Source organism: Hypanus sabinus, chromosome 18 (assembly GCF_030144855.1).
Source record: "Hypanus sabinus isolate sHypSab1 chromosome 18, sHypSab1.hap1, whole genome shotgun sequence".
Lineage (NCBI taxonomy): Eukaryota > Metazoa > Chordata > Chondrichthyes > Myliobatiformes > Dasyatidae > Hypanus > Hypanus sabinus.
This window is the reverse complement of record NC_082723.1, coordinates 7,389,629-7,408,345: the sequence shown is the minus strand read 5'-3', so window position 1 is coordinate 7,408,345 and position 18,717 is coordinate 7,389,629. Positions and strand designations below refer to the sequence as shown.

The 18,717-nt window shown below is 45.2% G+C and overlaps 2 non-coding genes across 2 annotated transcripts; both read right to left on the bottom strand.

Moving 5' to 3' along the window:
- Positions 1 to 8,641: 8,641 nt before the first annotated feature.
- Positions 8,642 to 8,757, bottom strand: trnal-uaa (transfer RNA leucine (anticodon UAA)). The gene is made up of 2 exons: positions 8,720 to 8,757; positions 8,642 to 8,676 (listed from the first exon to the last, which is right to left on the bottom strand). It is a non-coding gene; the product is annotated as a tRNA-Leu (tRNA).
- A 1,343-nt stretch (positions 8,758 to 10,100) lies between these two features.
- Positions 10,101 to 10,214, bottom strand: trnal-caa (transfer RNA leucine (anticodon CAA)). The gene is made up of 2 exons: positions 10,177 to 10,214; positions 10,101 to 10,135 (listed from the first exon to the last, which is right to left on the bottom strand). It is a non-coding gene; the product is annotated as a tRNA-Leu (tRNA).
- Positions 10,215 to 18,717: the final 8,503 nt, after the last annotated feature.

Below are 18,717 nucleotides of genomic sequence, written 5' to 3'. Positions count from 1 at the left end.
TATGACGGAGGACTGGACACGGATTCTGAAGTTGGTTAACTCTTCTTCGATTTGTGCTAGTCATGCACTGATTCAATTTAAAGTTGTACATCATTACTATTTGACGAAGGAGAGATTGTCTAAAATGTTGATAGTTATAGTGATAGATGTAAATCTGAGACAGCTACACTGACACACATGTGTCAGTCTTGTTCTACACTGGAACAGTTCTGGAAATCAGTTGTTTTCTACAATTTCTAAAGCACTTAAAATGAATTTACATCCTAACAAATTAACTGTACTTTTTGGAATAATTCCTCAAAATATCCAAGCTATTTCTAACCAACATGTTATTGCGTTTGTTACATTTATAGTTAGGAGGGCCATTCTGTTGAAGTGGAAAGATACGTTGGCTCCCACTCTGTTACGGTGGTTCTTCCAAGTGATGCTATGTCTAAGTTTGGAGAAAATTAGAAGTTGAACCTTTGAAACTCTGTTTGATTTTGAGGAAAAAAAAGGGGTTCATTTGCTCGTTATTACCTTTTGAGTTAATTGATCATTTTCTCCACGATCTCATTGTATTTTTTTTTCTTGCTGGTGGTTTGATGGTTATCTTTCGAAGCTTTTTGTATGACGCATGGCTCCAGGGTTGAGTTCTTAATAGTTTTTTTCCCTCACTTTTCTTTGCTTTAGTGTTTTTTTTTCCTATTTTTGTGTTACCATATTTTTCAATCTTTAAAACAATGTTTATTTGTTCCTTGACACATTGTAAGTGTTATTTACTTCGATGTACTCTTGTTAGTTTGGACAATAATAATGAAAAGATTTGAATAGTTCAGACTCAGCAGAAAGCCACTGATTGGGCTATCGAGGTCAGGTGACCTAGCAGTCTGATTCGGTAATCGTAAATTGAATAGCTCAATAAACAAGTACAAAGAGGGGTAGCTCAAGGGGAGCGGCCAGTGAGTGAGTGGGGCCAGAGCAGCAGTGCTTTGAGGCTTTGACTCGAGAGGTTTTGGCGATCAGAGGCGGAGGACGAACTTGCTCCCAGTGGGTAAGGCCAGGTAAGGTTCTTTAATTAATTTAATTAACTTAGACAATAGACAATAGGTGCAGAAGTAGACCATTCGGCCCCTCGAGTCTGCACCGCCATTCTGAGATCATGGCTGATCATTCACTATCAATACCCAGTCCCTGCCTTGTCTCCATATCCCTTGATTCCCCTATCCATCAGATATCTATCCAGCTCCTTCGTGAAAGCATCCAGAGAATTGGCCTCCACCATTTTCCGAGTCAGTGCATTCCACACCTCCACAACTCTCTGGGAGAAGAAGCTCTTCCTCAACTCTGTTTTAATTAACTGACCTCTTATTCTCAATCCATGCCCTCTGGTACTGGACTCTCCCAACATCTGGAGCATATTTCCTGCCTCAATCCTATCAAATCCTTTAATTATCTTAAACGTTTCAATCAGATCCCCTCTCAATCTCCTCAATTCCAGCGTGTACAAGCCCAATCAATCTCTCTGCGTAAGACAGCCCTGCCATCCCAGGAATCAACCTAGTGAATCTACGCTGCACTTCCTCAATTGCCAGAATGTCCTTCCTTAAACCTGGAGACCAAAACTGTACACAATATTCCAGGTGTGGTCTCACCAGGCCCTGTACAAATGCAAAAGAACATCCTTGCTCTTGTATTCAATTCCCCTTGTAACAAAGGCCAACATTCCATTTGCCCTCTTCACTGCCTGTTGCACTTGCTCATTCACCTTCATTGACTGGTGAACTAGGACTCCTAGGTCTCTTTGCATTTCTCCCTTACCTAACTCGACACCGTTCAGACAATACTCTGCCCTCTTGTTCCAGCTTCTAAAGTGGATAACTTCACATTTATTCACGTTGAATGACATCTGCCCACTCACTCAGCCTATCCAAGTCTCCCTGTATTCTCCTAACGTCCTCTTCGCATGTCACACTGCCACCCAGTTTAGTATCGTCAGCAAACTTGCTGATATAGTTTTCAATGCCCTCATCTAAATCATTGACATAAATCGTAAAGAGCTGTGGTCCCAATACAGAGTCCTGTGGTACCCCACTAGTCACCTCCAGCCAGTCTGAGAAACACCCATTCACTGCTACCCTTTGCTTTCTATCTGCCAACCAGTTTTCTATCCATGTTGAAACCCCACCCCCAATGCCATGAGCTCTGATTTTACTCACCAATCTCCTATGTGGCACCTTATCGAATGCCTTCTGAAAATCTAGGTACACAACATCTACTGGCTTACCCTCGTCTAACATCCTTGTTACACCCTCAAAAAACTCCAACAGATTAGTCAAGCATGATTTGCCCTTGGTAAATCCATGCTGGCTCGGCCTAATCCTATTTCTGCCATCTAGATGTGCCACTATTTCGTCCTTAGTTGGTGATGGAGGCAGTAGATAGGGCAGTCCAGTGCTCTGATTGTAGGATGTAGGAATCAGGGACAGCACAATTGTCTCTGATGACTACACCAGCAAGAGAAGCATCCAGCTTCATCTCTTGTCAAACCGAGTTAGGGAACTGGAGCTGGATAAACTTCGGATCATTCGGGATGCAGAGGCAGTACTAGATCGAAGTTTCAGGAAGACAGTCTCCCCTAAAAGTCAGGAGACAGGTAACTAACTGGGTGACTGTCCGGAGAGGGAGGGGGAATAGACTGAGAGAGCAGAGCACACCTGTGGCTGTTCCCATCAACAATATGTTTACTGTTTTGGATTTTGTTGGTGGGGATGACCTACCAGGGACACGTTGTAGTGGTTGTGTCTCTGGCACAGTGACTGTCCCCTTTGCTGAGTAAGGAAGGAGGGAAAAGAGGAGAGCAATAGTGATTGGGGATTTGACAGGGGGACAGATAAGAGGTTCTGTGAGAGAGATCGAGAATCTTGGATGGTGTGTTGCCTCCCTGATGCCAGTGTCCGTGATATCTTGGATCGAGTTCTTGGTATTCTCAGGAAAGAGGGTGAGCAGTCAGCTGTGGTCCAAGTGGGGACCGATGACATAGATAGGAGTAGGGATGAGGTCCTGAAGAAGGAATATAGAGAGTTAATATAAAAGTTAAAAAGCAAGGGTGGTAATCTCAGGATTGTTGCCTGTGCCACGAGGCAGAGAGGGTAGAAACAGGAAGTCATGGCAGTTGAATGGGTGGCTGAAGATTTGGTGCAGGGGACAGGGGTTCAGATTTCTGGAACATTGGGATCTCTTCAGGGAAAGGTCTGACCTGTACAAAGTGGACCGGCTGCACAAGAACTGGAAAGGGACCAATATCCTGGCGGCCAGGTTTGTTAGAGCTGTTGGAGAGGGTTTGGCAGGGGGTGGGAATCAGAATGTCAGTGCAGAGATTAGGGTACAAGGACAAGGGCATGATGCTATGTGTTCTGAGTTGGTGAGGAAGGACAGGCAGGCGATAAAACATAAATGTAGCCACAGAGGGGTTGAAATGTGTCTATTTCAATGCTGAGAGTATTGGGAATAAAGTGGATGAACTTAGAGCATGGATCCGTGTGTGGAGTTATGACACTGGCCGTTACTGAAGCCTGGCTGGAGGAAGGACAGCATTGGCTGATGGAGGTGCCGAGGTTGAGGTGTTTTAAAAGGAATAGGATGGGAGGTAGAAAGGTGGGTGGGGGGGGGAGGAAGTAGCAGTACTGGTCAGGGATAGTTTCACGTCTATAGAAAAAGGAGGACGCTGCAGAGGGTGTGTCCATTGAGTCGGTGTGGGTGGAAGTCAGAAATAGGAAGGGAACAATCACGTGTGCTGGGAGTAGTCTATATGCCCCCAAATAGCCCTCGGGACACCGAGGAGCAGATAAGCAGGCAGATTTTAGAATGGTCCTGGAAATACAGTGTTGTAGTTATGGGTGATTTCATCTTCCCTCATATTGACTGACACCACCTGACTGCAAGGGGGATAGATGGGGCCGAATTTGTCAGGTGTGTTCAAGAAGGATTCCTGATACAGTATGTGGACCAGCTGATGAGAGGAGAAGCCATACTGGCTCTAGTTCGAGGTAATGAACCTGATCAGGTGGCAGAGTATTTTGGTGAGAGTGACCTCAACTCCCTTAGCTTCAGCATTGCTATGGAAAAGGATAAAAACAGGCACTGGGGAAGTGCTTAACTGGGGAATGGCTAACTGAAGGGATGAGGCAGGAACTAGCGGGAGTAAATTGGAAACAGATGTTCAAAGGTGAAAGCACAGAAGTAATGTGAAGGAAGTTTAGGGAACACTTGTGCTGTGTTCAGGATAGGTTTGTCCCACTGAGGCAAGCAAAAAGTGGTAGGAAAAGCGAACCGTGGCTGACAAGACATGTGAGGCAACTCGTCAAGAGAAAGAAGAAAGCATATGTTAGATATAAGAAGCAGGAAGCAGGAGAGGCTCATGAGAAATATAGGATATCCAGCAAGGAGCTGAAGAAAGGGTTTAGAAGAGCTTGAAGGGGGCATAAGAAGGCCTTGGCATCGAGGATTAAGGAAAACCCCAAGGTGTTCTATGCGTATGTGAAGAGCAACGATGACAAGAATGAAGATGGGGCCGCAATAGGATAAAGAGGTCAACAAGTGCCTGGAGGCGCAGGAGGTTGGAGATTTAATAAATGGATACTTTGCTTCAGTATTCATAAGTGAAAAGGATCTTGATCAGGGTGAGGACAAAATAGAACAGGCCTGTGTGCTGGAGAATGTGGAGATTAAGGAAGAAGAAGTGTTGGATCTTCTTAAAAAACACAAATCCCCAGGTCCAGACGAGATATACCCCAGGTTGATGTGGCAAGTGAGAGAAGAGATCGCTGGAGCTGTAGCTATGTTCTTAGAATCCTCTTTGGCTGCACGGGAGGTGCCGAAGGATTGGAAAACGGCCAATGTAGTTCTCTTGTTAAAAAAGGTAACAGAGAAACCTGGTGAGACCTGGTATAGACCGGTGATTCTTACGTCGGTGGTCTGCAAACCATTGGAAAGGATTCTTAAGGATAGGATCTACGAGCATTTGGAGAAGTACAGTCTACTCAAGGATAGTCAACATGGCTTTATGAAGGGAAGATCGTGCCTCACGGGCCCAATTGAGTTTTTTGAAGAGGTAACAAAATAAATTGATGAGGGTAGGGCGGTAGATATCGTCTACATCGATTTTTACAAGGCATTTGACAAGGTCCCCCGTGAGAGACTTATCCAGAATGTCATGAGGCATGGGATCAGTGGATCCTTGCTGTTCGGATAAAAAAATGGTTACTGGAGGAAAGCAAGGGTTAGTTGTGGAAGGAAAGTATTCCGCCTGGAGGTTGGTGACTAGTGGAGTGCTGCAAGGATCAGTCCTGGGACCCCCGCTCTTTGTGATGTTTATAAATGACATGGATGAAGACGCAGGAGGATGGGTAGTAAGTTTACGGATGACACGAAGATTGGAGGAGTTGTGGATGGAGCTGTAGGTTGTCGAAGGTACAAGAGTATATGAACGGGATGTAGAGTTGGCCAGAGTAGTGGCAGATAGAGTTCAATCCGATTGCGAGTGTGGTGATGCATTTTAGAAGGACAAACCAGAAGTCTGAGTACAGGTCTAATGGTCGGTTACTTAAAAGTGTGGATGAACAGAGGGACATTGGGGTTCAAATCCATACATCCCTCACGGTCGCTGCACAGATTTATAGAATAGTTTAGAATTTCTATGGGATCCTAGACTTCTTTAATAGGGGGATTGAGTTCAAGAGTAGAGAGGTCATGTTGCAAATCTACTAAACTTTGGTGAGACTACACTTAGGGTATTGTATTCCATTCTGGTCACCTCATTATAAGAAGGATGTGGAAACTATGGAGAGGGTGCAGAGGAGGTTTACAGGGAAATTGTCTGGATTGGAAAACAAGTTTTATGAGGCATGATTAGCAGAGCTGGAACTTTTTTCTTTGGAGCACAGAAGGATGAGAGGGTTCTTTATCGAGGTCTACATGATTATGAGAGGCATAGATAAGGTGCTAGCCAGTACCCGTTTCCCAGGGCACGAATAGCAAACACCAGAGGGCATACATACACAGTTAAGTTAAGGGAGAGAAGTTTATGGGAGACATCAGGGGTATTTTGTTTTTACACAGAGTGTTGTGAGTGCCTGGAATGACTTGCCAGGGATTGTGGTGGAGGCTAAAACATTAGGGGCATTTAAGAGCCTCTTGAACAGGCAAATGGATGAAAGAGACATATGGCTTGGCTCAAAATCGAGTGCCGAAGGGTCTGTATTGTGCTGTCATATCCTGGTGTCTAGTGTCTTCTAGTGTTATTTACAATCGGTGTCCACGTACCTGCCATTGGTGCCTGTTAGTGCCCTTGGAATTCCGGGGCTTAGTATTGATAAGTACCCATACAATGGCTACTTTTCGTTGAAGCTGGCATTTATGGAAGCAGATGTTGGAGTAACTGAGACTATGGAAACGATGGAACTTTTTATTCTTGTGATAAGGTTCCAAGGAGCAAGCAAAGAGAGTAGAGAGAGCATTTTGAACATCTTGTCCATTCACCATGTGTTCAGAGCTGCTTTTAAGAAGGTGCAAGTTCCTGCTAAGTTGGTGATGAGCGTAAAGGAGGAACTGTGAGGTGCATCCTGTCTAAACCCGTCATGTTACGTTCTGGGAGCAACTGGAGCGACCGGAAACCCTACATTTGCTGAAATGTTCGAGGAATGGAAACGGAGATTAACTGATAACGTGTTGGAACGCGAAGACGCCTTTTCCACTGGCAGTTCTGAGTATGATTTCTCCAAGAGTACTTGCCACAGTATTAGAGGAACCGGGGGCATCCCTTTCCGAGAGAAGTCTCGCCGATTGATTCCAGCGGGGGTTCCTGACATTCATCCGCAGCTGATGAAACAGAGGGTAGCTAAGTTTAGTCATGGAGCAGGAGCGCCTAAGCCGCCGGGAGACACAAGTGATAGACACCGGAAGAGACGGTCCAGTAGTCAGCCGGGTGACATGAGTGATAGACACGGGGAGAGACGGTCCAGTAGTCAGCTGGGTGGCACGAGTGATAGAGACTGTCCAAGGGGTGATTTGATGCGCGAACCACTCACTCTCCTGAATTCCCCTGAGTAGAGACCCAGAACCAGAACCTTCTCGCATGACAAAGCTTTCAACCCGGGAATAATTTTCTAAACCACCTCTGAACCGTCTTCAGTGACAGTACAACCTGTCTCAGACAAGGGGCTCCAAACTGCTCACAATACTCAAGGTAAGGGCTCATCAGTGCATTTTAAAACCTGAAAGTTCCATCGCTGCATCCATACTCCATTCCTCTGGAAATGATCGCGAACATCGCATTGGCCTTCCTCACCACTTTCGCAACATGCATATTCACCTTCAGGGAATGCTGGACTAAGAACGTTGAGTCCTTTTGCACCTCAGATTTTCCAATTTTCTCTACGATTAGAAAATAGCCTTCCATTTTATTTCTTCTGCTCAAGTGCCGCACCATACATTTTGTGGCAGTGTTTTATGTCTGCCACTTCTTTGCCCATCCTCCTCATCTTCCTCTGTCCTTTTGTAGACTTTCTACTTCCTCCTGATTTCCTGCACCTCCACCTATCTTCATCTGGACCACAAACCAGTCCGAATGATCATCAGTTCCAGCATCCAAGTCATTAACATATAAAATAAGTGTATTCATCCATCAGTTGTACTGTATCCTGCAGTTCTGTTATATGTTATGCTACCTCAATTGCAACTCTCTTTACGTTTAATCCAATACGCTGATTTTGTCCAGATTTTATTTTTATAACTTTTGAAATCATATTTACTATCTGTATTATTTCAGCTTTACGTGAATAATTTCAAATCGTGCTTATTCGATCCTCTGTCAATGTGTAATTCATCTGGTTGTCTCTGAGAGAGGTTAAATCTGAACAAACTCCAGTGAGCTTCATAGTCGCCCTGGATTATTGCGTAAAATAACAATTAATATTGCTATTACCATTATTCTTTCACTTGAGTTTGCACAGATTGCTGTGTTGTACGCATTGAGTGTTTTGACAGTCCTGTTAGTGCGGCCCTTCATGGATTTTATTGTGTTTCTTGGATGCCCGTATGAATGTCAATCCCATTGCTGCAAATGGTGATACATACATATAGATATGCTGTGATGCAAAATTTACTTTCAGCTTTGAACTTTGAACCAATTGGGCCGAAGTCTATTTTCCATGCTGTACGACTTAAAATATGTGCATTGCAACGGAAAGTGAATATAATCCAGTCCAGAATGATCAATCCGATATTCCCAAATCTAGAAAGGTGTTAAACGCACGTTACTGATCTCCGCGGCAGATGTACGCTTAAGAACGACTATGTAAAATGTTGTTTCAATATAGAGACCAACAACGTGTTTGAATGGCCCCAATATCATTCTGTCCAAATAACAGCCACGGTTAAGCAGGTGACACAGACACTCTTCAACGAGGCCTCTTTCTCATCAAACGCTGCAGTCTGAATCCCATGTAACCCGTTGTTCTGCTCTCTGTTGTGACTAAAACAAAATCTTTAACTTAATTGTATCTTTCTCATACTCCCAAACAGACCACGCTTTGATCGCTGCAGTAAAATTACAGTGGTTACATTATAAAAATAAAACTGCACGTGAAAAATTTTAAGTATTTGTCAGGAGTGGGATTCGAACCCACGCCTCCAGGTGGAGACCATAACACTCGCGTTTACGAGGAAGCGATTTACTCGCCTTAAGTCTGGCGCCTTAGACCACTCGGCCACACTGACAGCCCCTGCAATACTCTCCCCACATGCCAGATAAACAACTGTATTTCGGATTAGTCTGAATGACTGCTTTGATGATAGGGTATACATACAAACACATTCTATATCCTGGGATTGTAAATGAATATGGACGTGATGCATTTTCTCAGGTTGCCGAACATGTCGGAATCAGAGCGTCCAGCATCACAGCACTGGAATTGTGCTGCACCCCGTTCAGGCCATCCTCCAGAGAGAGGATGACGCGGATTCGGAGAGAGTGCAGAAGAGCAGAATTAGACGGTTTGTGCAATAACGAAAGTTTGGGGAAACTTTTTATTTTTCTCTGGAGCATCAGAGGTGAAGTGGAATCTAATAAACGTTTCTTGGATTTTGAGGCATAGATAATGGTAGAGTACGCAGAAGTTATCTCCATTCCAGGGTTTACATGTCTTTAAACGATCCCCTCTTAGGGCATACATTTCAACTAAGAGGGGATCGTTTTAAACAAGATGTGCCAACACCCTACCACTCTATGTCGGCAAGACCAAGGACTGATTGTTGTCTTCAGCAGAGGGAAAACCAAAGACTCTTGAGCGAGTTCTCTTTGGAGGATCAGAGGCGGGGCGCGTCTTTAACTTTAAATTGTTGGTTTGACTATTTCCTCCGCTTTCTGAGGAGACTGCGGAGAATCAGCATGACATCAAAAACCTTGATGAGCTTTTATAGATGTGTCGTAGAGAGTATATTGTCTGTCTGCATCGTGACGTGGTACGAAAATACCGTACCTTTGAAGGAAAATCTTTAAAAAGTTTATTGAATTCTGCGCAGTCCATCACGGGAAAAGCACCGCCAAACATTAGACACATCCGCATAAAACGCTGTCATAGGAAAACAGCATCCACTGTCAGAGTTCGTCACCATCCTGCCATGCCCTTTTTTCGCTGCTGCCATCGGGTAGATGGTACAGGAGCCTCAGGACTCGCACCACCACGTTGAAGAACAGTTGCTACCCATCCGACCGGTGATAGTATACACTACGTGCCCATCCATTGAATATTCCGACAACCAATCATTTTACTTTAGAAACTATATTGATCAGCTGAGTATGCCAGGAGGAGCTCAGCAGACCAGGCAGCATCTATGGACAGACTTAAAGAGTCGGCGTTTCGGGACGAGATCCTTCACCGTGAAATTGTTTCTGAATAAATCACTTACCCACAGTTAGGTGTACGGTGATCTATTGTAATGCGATGAACAGTGTCAAAAACATAATCTTATCCTCCAACAGTTTTTCTAATCCACCACAACAACCCAGGGTTTGTTTGCAGAAATAACGTCGCCTCGATTGAATGCTTAAAGACAAATTATGTCAGGAGTGGGATTCGAACCCACGGCCCCAGATGGAGACCAGAACCCTCCCGTTTGTCGGAAGGACTTTCATTGCTTGAGTCTGGCGCCTTGGACCACTCGGCCATCCTGACAACTTTTGATGTGTGTTAGAGAACGGAATGAATGCCTGATTTGTAAGCAAAGTTATATACACACAATCACGCATATCGTCCTGCCAATCAGAAATGAAAGCGAGAATGCTACAATTTTCTCAGGTTAGGCTGCTTCTGTGGAAAGTGAAGCTGTAAAATAATTACAAATCGAAGACTCGTGAGACGCGTCTCGGCAAGAATTTGTGAAGGACGTTTGCTGAAATGGATGAGGACGCTTGGAAGACTCAATAATTTTACATTTAGGGAAGCAGAGAAATAAACGTTTATAGACAGGACTGAATCTGAAAACTGGGTGGGAGTTGATCGCAACAATGTCAACAGAAACTGAACACAGGTTGTTCGATTATACCGGGCAACTCTGCTTCACAGATGGATGTTGGTAAGTAGGCTACAAGGCCCAATAATCTGATGATTGTGGAGTAAAGCGAAGATGTGACAAGGTTCACAAGAACATAAGACATCGTGCAAAAAGGCCGTTCGGTCTCCTGTGTCTGGTTCATCATTCCATCATGAATGAGTTATGACAGTCAGAACGCTGTTCAGGCTTGTAGGTCAATGTTTAATCTGATGGAGAGGAAACAGAAGCAGGGTGTTTTGGACGTGAGAGCAGCGGCCTTTCTGAGAGATGAGACGCTTAAGAGAACGTAATTCGCTCAGGTTCTCTGATCCAGTGTTAAAACCACAGAACGCATTAAAATAAGACAGGGACGGGCTCTGGAGGCCATCGATTCAGTAAAACGCTCCTCGCGGGATGTGGAAGATGGGGAGGCCTCCAGAGTTCCTGATGACGACACCTGCCGGAAGTGCACACAGCTGCAGCGTGTAACAGTCCGACCTAGGGTGCTGGAGTTGAATCTGGATGAACTCTGGTTCATTCAGGGCCACGGACGTGATGGACCAGAAAACATAGAGTGGTAGGACAGCCAGGATGCAGGACGCAGAAAACTGGGTGACAATCAGGAGGAAAAAGGGTTTAAAGACCCAGTGCAGACTATCTCCATGGCCATCACCGTCAGCAACACCTGGATGCCGTTTCTGGTTGGATGACCTAGCAGGGGAAAGACATAGAGGTCGGATTTCTGGCACTGAGTATGGTCTGTGACTCAGAATGGTAAGGGAAGAACAGATTCCTGGATGGTATGTTGCCCTCCCGTGTGCCAGGGTCCGGGACAACTTGGATTAAACGTGAGCCGGCAGGGGTTGGCTCCATCTCGGTGCCAATTACATCGGTAGGAACAGTGATGAATTTCTGCAATGGAAATTCAGAGATTTAGGTGCTGAGGTGTAGGACAATATCTTCGGGGTTCTGACAGCGACTCGTGTCGCGTCCTAATCAGGCCAGTAAAGGAAATATGCAGACTAACACGTGACTAAGGGTCTGGTGTAGGAGGGAGGCCATACGATTTTTCGATCATTGATCTCTCTTCCAGGGAACCTGACCCATTGATAAAGACGATTTGCACGTGAACTAGAAATGCTAATATCCTGCCGAAGGTTAGCTAGCGCTGCATGATTAAGTTTAAACTACATTTGCAGGGAGGTGGGAAGGAGCGTGCCAGAACAGTTAGTGGAGAGATTGTACCGACATTTTGATAAGATCTCACACAACGGCAGGAAGGTACGACTAGTGCCCTGCACTGCGTGTACTTCAGTAGCTGAAGTACCGGAGAAGATGAACTCTGGGCTTGGATCAAAACCTGGAATCATGGTAACTGAGCCGTTAATGAGACTTGGTTGCAGAAGAGTCTGGTCTGGCATTTCAGTATCCCTGAGTTCCTTTGTTTCAGAGTGACAGAGCGGGATGGACTAAAGCAGGAAAAGTAGCGTCAATAGACAGCAAAAATGTCTCGGCTGACTTCAGTCAGGACAGATGCAGAATTAAACTATTGTGGTTTTGTGAGTGAAACTGAAAAGAAGAAAGGTGTGATCACGTTCATGGGGATAGTTTACTGACCACCCAATAGTCGATAGTATTTAGACGGCCAATGTTGAGGAGATATCGTTGTTTATTGCAAATCATTACGGTTGTTAGAGTAGGTGTTTTTAACATTCCGCACGTTGATTGTTAATTCCACACTTTTAAAGAACTATATGGGTAGGAGATCGTCCAATGAGTTCAGGATTTTTTTTTTATTTGTGTGTTTACGAGCTTCCGAGAGCGTGTGCGATACTTGATATACTATTTGAAATTAATGAGTCGGGGCAAGAGATAGAAGCTTGATTTAACGAACTCGTTGTAACTCCTGATCACAATGCCATTGGTTTCAATGTAAATATGTAAACGAGCTTTTTGCTCGTTGTCGTTCGTGCGTTGAGAATTTTCATTGGAGAAAGGTCAATTTTGACGGTATCAAAAACACTTAACAAGTGTCGATTGGGGACGGACGTTTTCTGGTAAGTGGGACGCGTTCAGAAATGAGCCAAATATCTGTACATGTACTCAGTGAATGACCACTCTCCTTTGTCTTGCACTGTTCCAAATCGAAATTCCTTTACAAACACTAATACACAAAATTCATGCAAGCATTCAATAGTTTTATTTGAGAAGCAGCCCAATAGTGTATATTATGGAGCTTGGTCCACACACCATAATCGGGAAAAAATGGAGTTCTATACAATTGATAAATGATTACAAATATTGAATAAGACATGAATGTTCAAATGAAAACCAGGCTGGAGGCGTTACTTTTACCTTGCGACTGTGTTTGCTAATTATGTTAACAATTATTCCTTATCGCCTTCCCAAACACGGGTCTCAGTGTCGACTTATAATTCGATCCTTTGCCAAGACGCTCGCTGATGTGTTGAAGATCAGTGTGTGGATTCCCCATCGGGATCACTAGAAGTAGAGGGTAGTACGAAACTTCGGGAAAGCCCAAACAGAAGTTTTTTGGCACAGTGATTGATTTGACCAGTGGAATTGTTTCTCACTTTGAGTTCCTATTGACATTAATGGATCTGGTGTTGAGAGGATGAACTGCTTCGAATTCCTCGGCATAAACATCACCGAGGATCTCGAGTGGTCTGTACACACCAGCTCTGTGGTGATAAAGGCACAACAGCGCCTCCTTCACCTGAGACGTTTGAAAAAGTTTGGTATGGGATTCCAAATTCTAAGATCCTTCCATAGTGGTACGATTGAGAGCAGCCTGACTGGCTGCATCACTGCCTGGTATGCACACTGTACTTCGCTCCATCGCAAGACTCTAACATCCAGGCTCATCTGTACATATGGAATTCCCACTATTCAGGACGTAAACAAAGACAGGTGTGTAAATAGGGTCCTAAGCATCATAAAAGACCCGGGTCACACTAACCACAAACTGTTCCAGCTGCGACCATCCGGGAAACTGTACCACATTTTAAATGCCGCGAACAAAAGCTACGGGATATCTTCCACCAGGCCATCAGGCAGTTTAATTAATGCTGACGCAACTGTATTTCTATGTTATAATGACAATCCTGGCGTACATAATTCTGCTTAAAAATTACAACAATTGCAAGTTGCTCATTCATACGAAGACGTATCGAACAAAATTTTACCCTCATGTATGTGAATGATGTCACTAATCAAGTCAATTTAATTCAAATAAACAATACAAAATAAAGAGGGAGTTAAAATAAAAGTGGACTTGTAATATTAATCATGGACTCTCGCATCTGATGGGATTTGCCTGAGGATAGAGAGACAGAGATGATATTGCTGGGGCTTAACCAATGTATCAGTACCCCGGATTGCCAAGGACACTGTGGGACAGGGGAATAGCTATGTTGCTCCATCTTGCAGAACGGAAATCATGATAAAGCGAGTAACTACAGAGTGTGCGTTAATCGGCAGAGCTATAGAAGTCATAGGATTTTTCAATTGTTCCAATAAAACCACCATTTCCATCGCTAAATCAATGACATTTAACGCAAAAAAGAATAGATCCCAACACAGACTTCTGTGAAACACTACAGGACAACGCCTACCAGTCAGAAAACCCGCCCCCACCCCAGTCATCAGCCACTGCTTTGTCCATGCTAGAACCTTCACTGTATTACCATGTAGCTTGTCAAACAGCCCCATGTGTGGCACCTTCTCAAAAGCATTCGGAAAATGTCATTTGTCCGGCTTGTTCCCCCTTGAAAGAATTCCATTAGATTTCTCAGGCAAGATTTTCCCTGGATAAAGCCATGCTGACTCCGGCCTAGTTTATCATGTGTCTTCAAGTACACTGAGACATCATCAGTAATAATTAACTCAGGCATTTTCCAAACCCCATGTGGTCAAACAAAATGGCTTAGATTTTCCTTTCTTCTGTCTCTCCCTGCTTGAAGTGACATTTACAATTTTCCAGTCTTCTGGAAACATTGCAGACCGAGTGGTTGTTGCAAGATCATTTATAATACTTCATCCATGTCTTCAGCCAACTCTTTCACAACTATGACGTGTACACCATATGGTCCATCCGATCTACCTTCAGATATTTGAGTTACTCACTAACCTTCTGTCCCGTCATGGTAACTTCACACACTTCATACCCCTGACACATCAAATTTCCAACACACTGCTAGCGTCTTCCACAGCGAAGGCTGATGAAAAATATTTATTTGGTTCTTCCGGTATTTTATGGTCCCACATTGCTACATCTCCAGCATCGTTGTTCAGCGATCTGATGTCCAGTCTTGCTATTTTTCTTACTTTTTATGTATGAAGAAGATTTTGATGTCCTTACTAATATTATTCGCTATCTTACTTTCGTACTCGATCTTTCCCTTCATAATCACTTTCCAGTGCTCCAACTTCCCACTAATCTTGCTTAATTGTTCACCCTCTCTTCTGCTTTTTATTTTCGTTTTGAAATCCAGTATTACGACCAGAAAACCATAAGATATAAGTGAAAGTATTCCATTCGGCCTGTTGAGTCTGCTACACCAGTCAATCATGGGTTGATCTAAATCTTCCAGTCATCCTCACTTCCCTGTCTCTTCACCACGTGCTCTTTGATGACCTAGTTAATCAAGAACCTATCTATTCCTGAATTAAATACATCCAATGTCCTGGCCTCCACAGACGCTCGTGGCAACAAGTTCCACTGATTTACCACCCTCTGACTAAGCTAATTTGTCCTCATCTCAATTCTAAATGGACATTCCGCAATCCTGAAGTCGTGCCCTCTTGTCCAAGCTATGCTTCCCTGGCTTCACCAACTTTCCTGTGATTCCATGGGCTCTTGTCTTGTTAAGCAGCCTCACGTGTAGCACCTTGTCAAAGGCTTTCTGAAAATCCTAGTACACCACTTCTACTGCATCTCCTTTGACTACCCTGCTTGTAATTTCCTAATGAAATCGCAACAGGTTTGTCAGGCTGTATTTTCCTTTCAGGCTTTAGCCTACCTTGCTATGTGCCTCTACACTAGTCTTATACTCGCTGGAGTTTAGAAGATTGAGGGAGGATCTTATTGAAACGTATACAATTCTAATGGGATTGGACAGGCTATATGCAGGAAGATTGTTTCCGATTTTGGAGAAGTCCAGAACGAGGGGTCACAGTTTAAGGATAAAGGGGAAGCCTTTTTGGACCAAGATGAGGAAAAACTTCTTCACACAGAGAGTGGTGAATCTGTGGAATTCTCTGCCACAGGAAACTGTTGAGCCCGGTTCATTGGATATATTTAAGAGGGAGTTAGATACGGCCCTTGTGGCTAAAGGGATCAGGAGGTATGGAGAGAAAGCAGGTACAGGGTTCTGAGTTGGATGATCAGCCATGATCATGATCATACTGAATGGCGGTGCAGGCTCGAAGGGCCGAATGGCCTACTCCTACACCTATTTTCTATGTTTCTATGATTCTGTGAAGGAAGCGAGGCGAGGCCGCCAGTTCGGGCAAGTTCAGCCGTCCCCCTTCAGGTTTCACCGATCACCTTGTGTTCCTCTCTCCCTTCCCCACTCCAACCTTTATTCTCCAGTCCTGCCGAAGGGTTTAGGCCGGTAATGTCGACTGTGCTCTTTCCCTAGATGCTACCCACCTGCTGAGTTCCTCCAGCATTTTGTGCGCGTTGCTCGCCTTTCCAGTATCTGCAGATTTTCTCTTATTTGAGTTGGGGAAAGTTAATGGGACGCTCTGCCTGATATGAGAGCTCCCCGCTCGGGATCGGCTTCAATACTCACCGAATGGAAAATGTTGGTGTTACCCCGCAGAGAATAATCCGTTCCTGGCTCGTTGCCCCAGGGGGCAAGAACCCCTCCCGATCCGAATCCCAATCCCACCGCCGACCCGCTTCCACAATGAACGAAAAAAATCCTCACACACTGTACTGAGCATGCGCAATGTGAATTACGCATCATCAGGCTGTGAGGGGGACCTGAGGGACAAACTGCAGATGCTGCCGATCCGCGGTAAAAGAGTATCACGTGACCGGGTGGAGGGGCTCCCACGTGACACGCTGACTCCGCTCCTCGCCCCTCGCACGCTGCCCATCCACCGCCGCATTTCCCACATTATTCCATATTTACAGCAGATACGTATTTAGTTTCTCTCTCCAGCCTCGGGTCACAGAGTTCTCAGAGTTAGACTTTATATTCCCATCCGGGTCAGACACAAAATTCAGACCCAAACAGGAAACATGCAGGTTTCATTTAAATCAGTCTATGTTTATAAACACTGATTTTTATTCACATTCCCCCCGGACTCACTGGACAGGAACACTGAGACATCAAGTGAGAGTCTGCAGGGGGTGGCCATTCAGTCCTCTAACCATCACCAAATGACGGCTGCTCTCCCATCTCAGACACATGTTTCTGCCTGAGCCTCATTTCCTCGATCCTTTCGGTCTCCACACATCTGCCGGCCTCTGTTTTACGTGAGGACGATCACTGAGTCTTCATCGCCCTCTGTGCTGGGGATTTACAGACATTCACCACCCTCAGAGTGGAGACATTTCCCCTCATCTCATTCCCGGACAGTCCACCCCTGTTTTCAGAGACTGGGATCCCTGGTACGAACGGTAATGATGTTGTGCATTTCGATGTGTTCACCTCTCAGTCCTCGATTCTCTAAATGAAAGGGTTATCACATGTGATCTTTCTCCATATGATGACCCCACCACTCCAGGGATCAGTCTGGTGAATCTTCATTGCACTATCTATAACAAATACTCTCTAACATCCTCTATCTCTCACCATCTTCTGCAGCGCCGTGTTGTCCCAACCATTCACCTCCCACCCCTGTCACTATTTCCACCTCCCCACCTCCCCCTCAACTAGATCCACCTCTCACTCCCCAGCTCTTGCCCAATCCCCACCCCTCTCCTCTTTTCTCTGACTATTTCCCGTCCACTCTTAGTCCAGAGGGAGGGTCTCGGCCCGAAATGTTGACAGTCCATTTCCCTCCACAGATGATGCCCGACCCACTGAGTTCCTCTGGCAGTTTGTTCTTTGGTCTGTCTAACCCGTGTTAGTATGGGGAGCGTGATTTTACACCGTATTCTAGGTACAATATCAACAAAGCCCAAATAATTGACACTTTGCCCGGACCATTGGCCCCGCTTGCGGGGCAACAGTCTGCCTGTGTTTGACCCCAATGTGGCAAATCCCTCAGCTCGGCACCTCCGTGGGCTCAGACATTTCCACAGATGAGCCCCTCATGTCCCCACCGCAAAAATATATCCTTTCCGCCCCCTCTCCAACCATCTTTACCCTTCCAATAAAATCCCCCCTTTCTGCATATTCAGCCGGGATGCTTCCCACCCCGGGGAACTGGCCTCAAACCAATGGGCCAAGGGCTTTCCTCCTAACTCTCAGCGATACATCAGTCTCCGGCCCCAGGATATGCTTCACAAACACCCCCAACTTCCCTCGGAGGGAAATGGAAATACATCAGAAAGTGGGGCATTTACTTTGGGATATGTTCCGCTTTGACGGGAAGTTTGAGCACGGAGCGCCAGACGACATCAGAGGTCATTTCAGAGGCCCTCTCGGCAGGTCCGCCTCCACAGTTGGGTGTAACTAGTGATTGACATTGCTTCGCACCAATGGGAACAGTGTGTTCCGGAATCGTCTGTTGACTGCGCTGGAGGTGGGGGGGGGGGGGGGGGTGGGGGGTAGTTACGTCTTTGTAGCTGGGAAGGCAAACCATCCAAGCTCGAGCACAGCAGCGCGTAGTTGACGTAATAAACCATGCCCGTGAGGGCAGATCCCGGTGTGAAGGGAGGGGCAACCTAAGTGCAATGTCACGTGTAGGGAATTTAAAAACATCTTAATAGACGTTTCTGAAGATTTCAGTGGGACAGCAACATTAATCACGGGTTTCATCACTGAATCCAGTGTTGTGAGATGTAAAGTCCCCTGTTACGTGTCCGGCTGTGTCGTGTTGTTGGTGGAGTGGGCAGCGTGGTGTTTTCTCGATTTGCGTCACAACACCTCAATCTTTTTGGGGAGGAATCTCTGCGGTGATCTGGACTGGGATGGTTTTAGTCACTGCCGGGTCTACACACGGTCT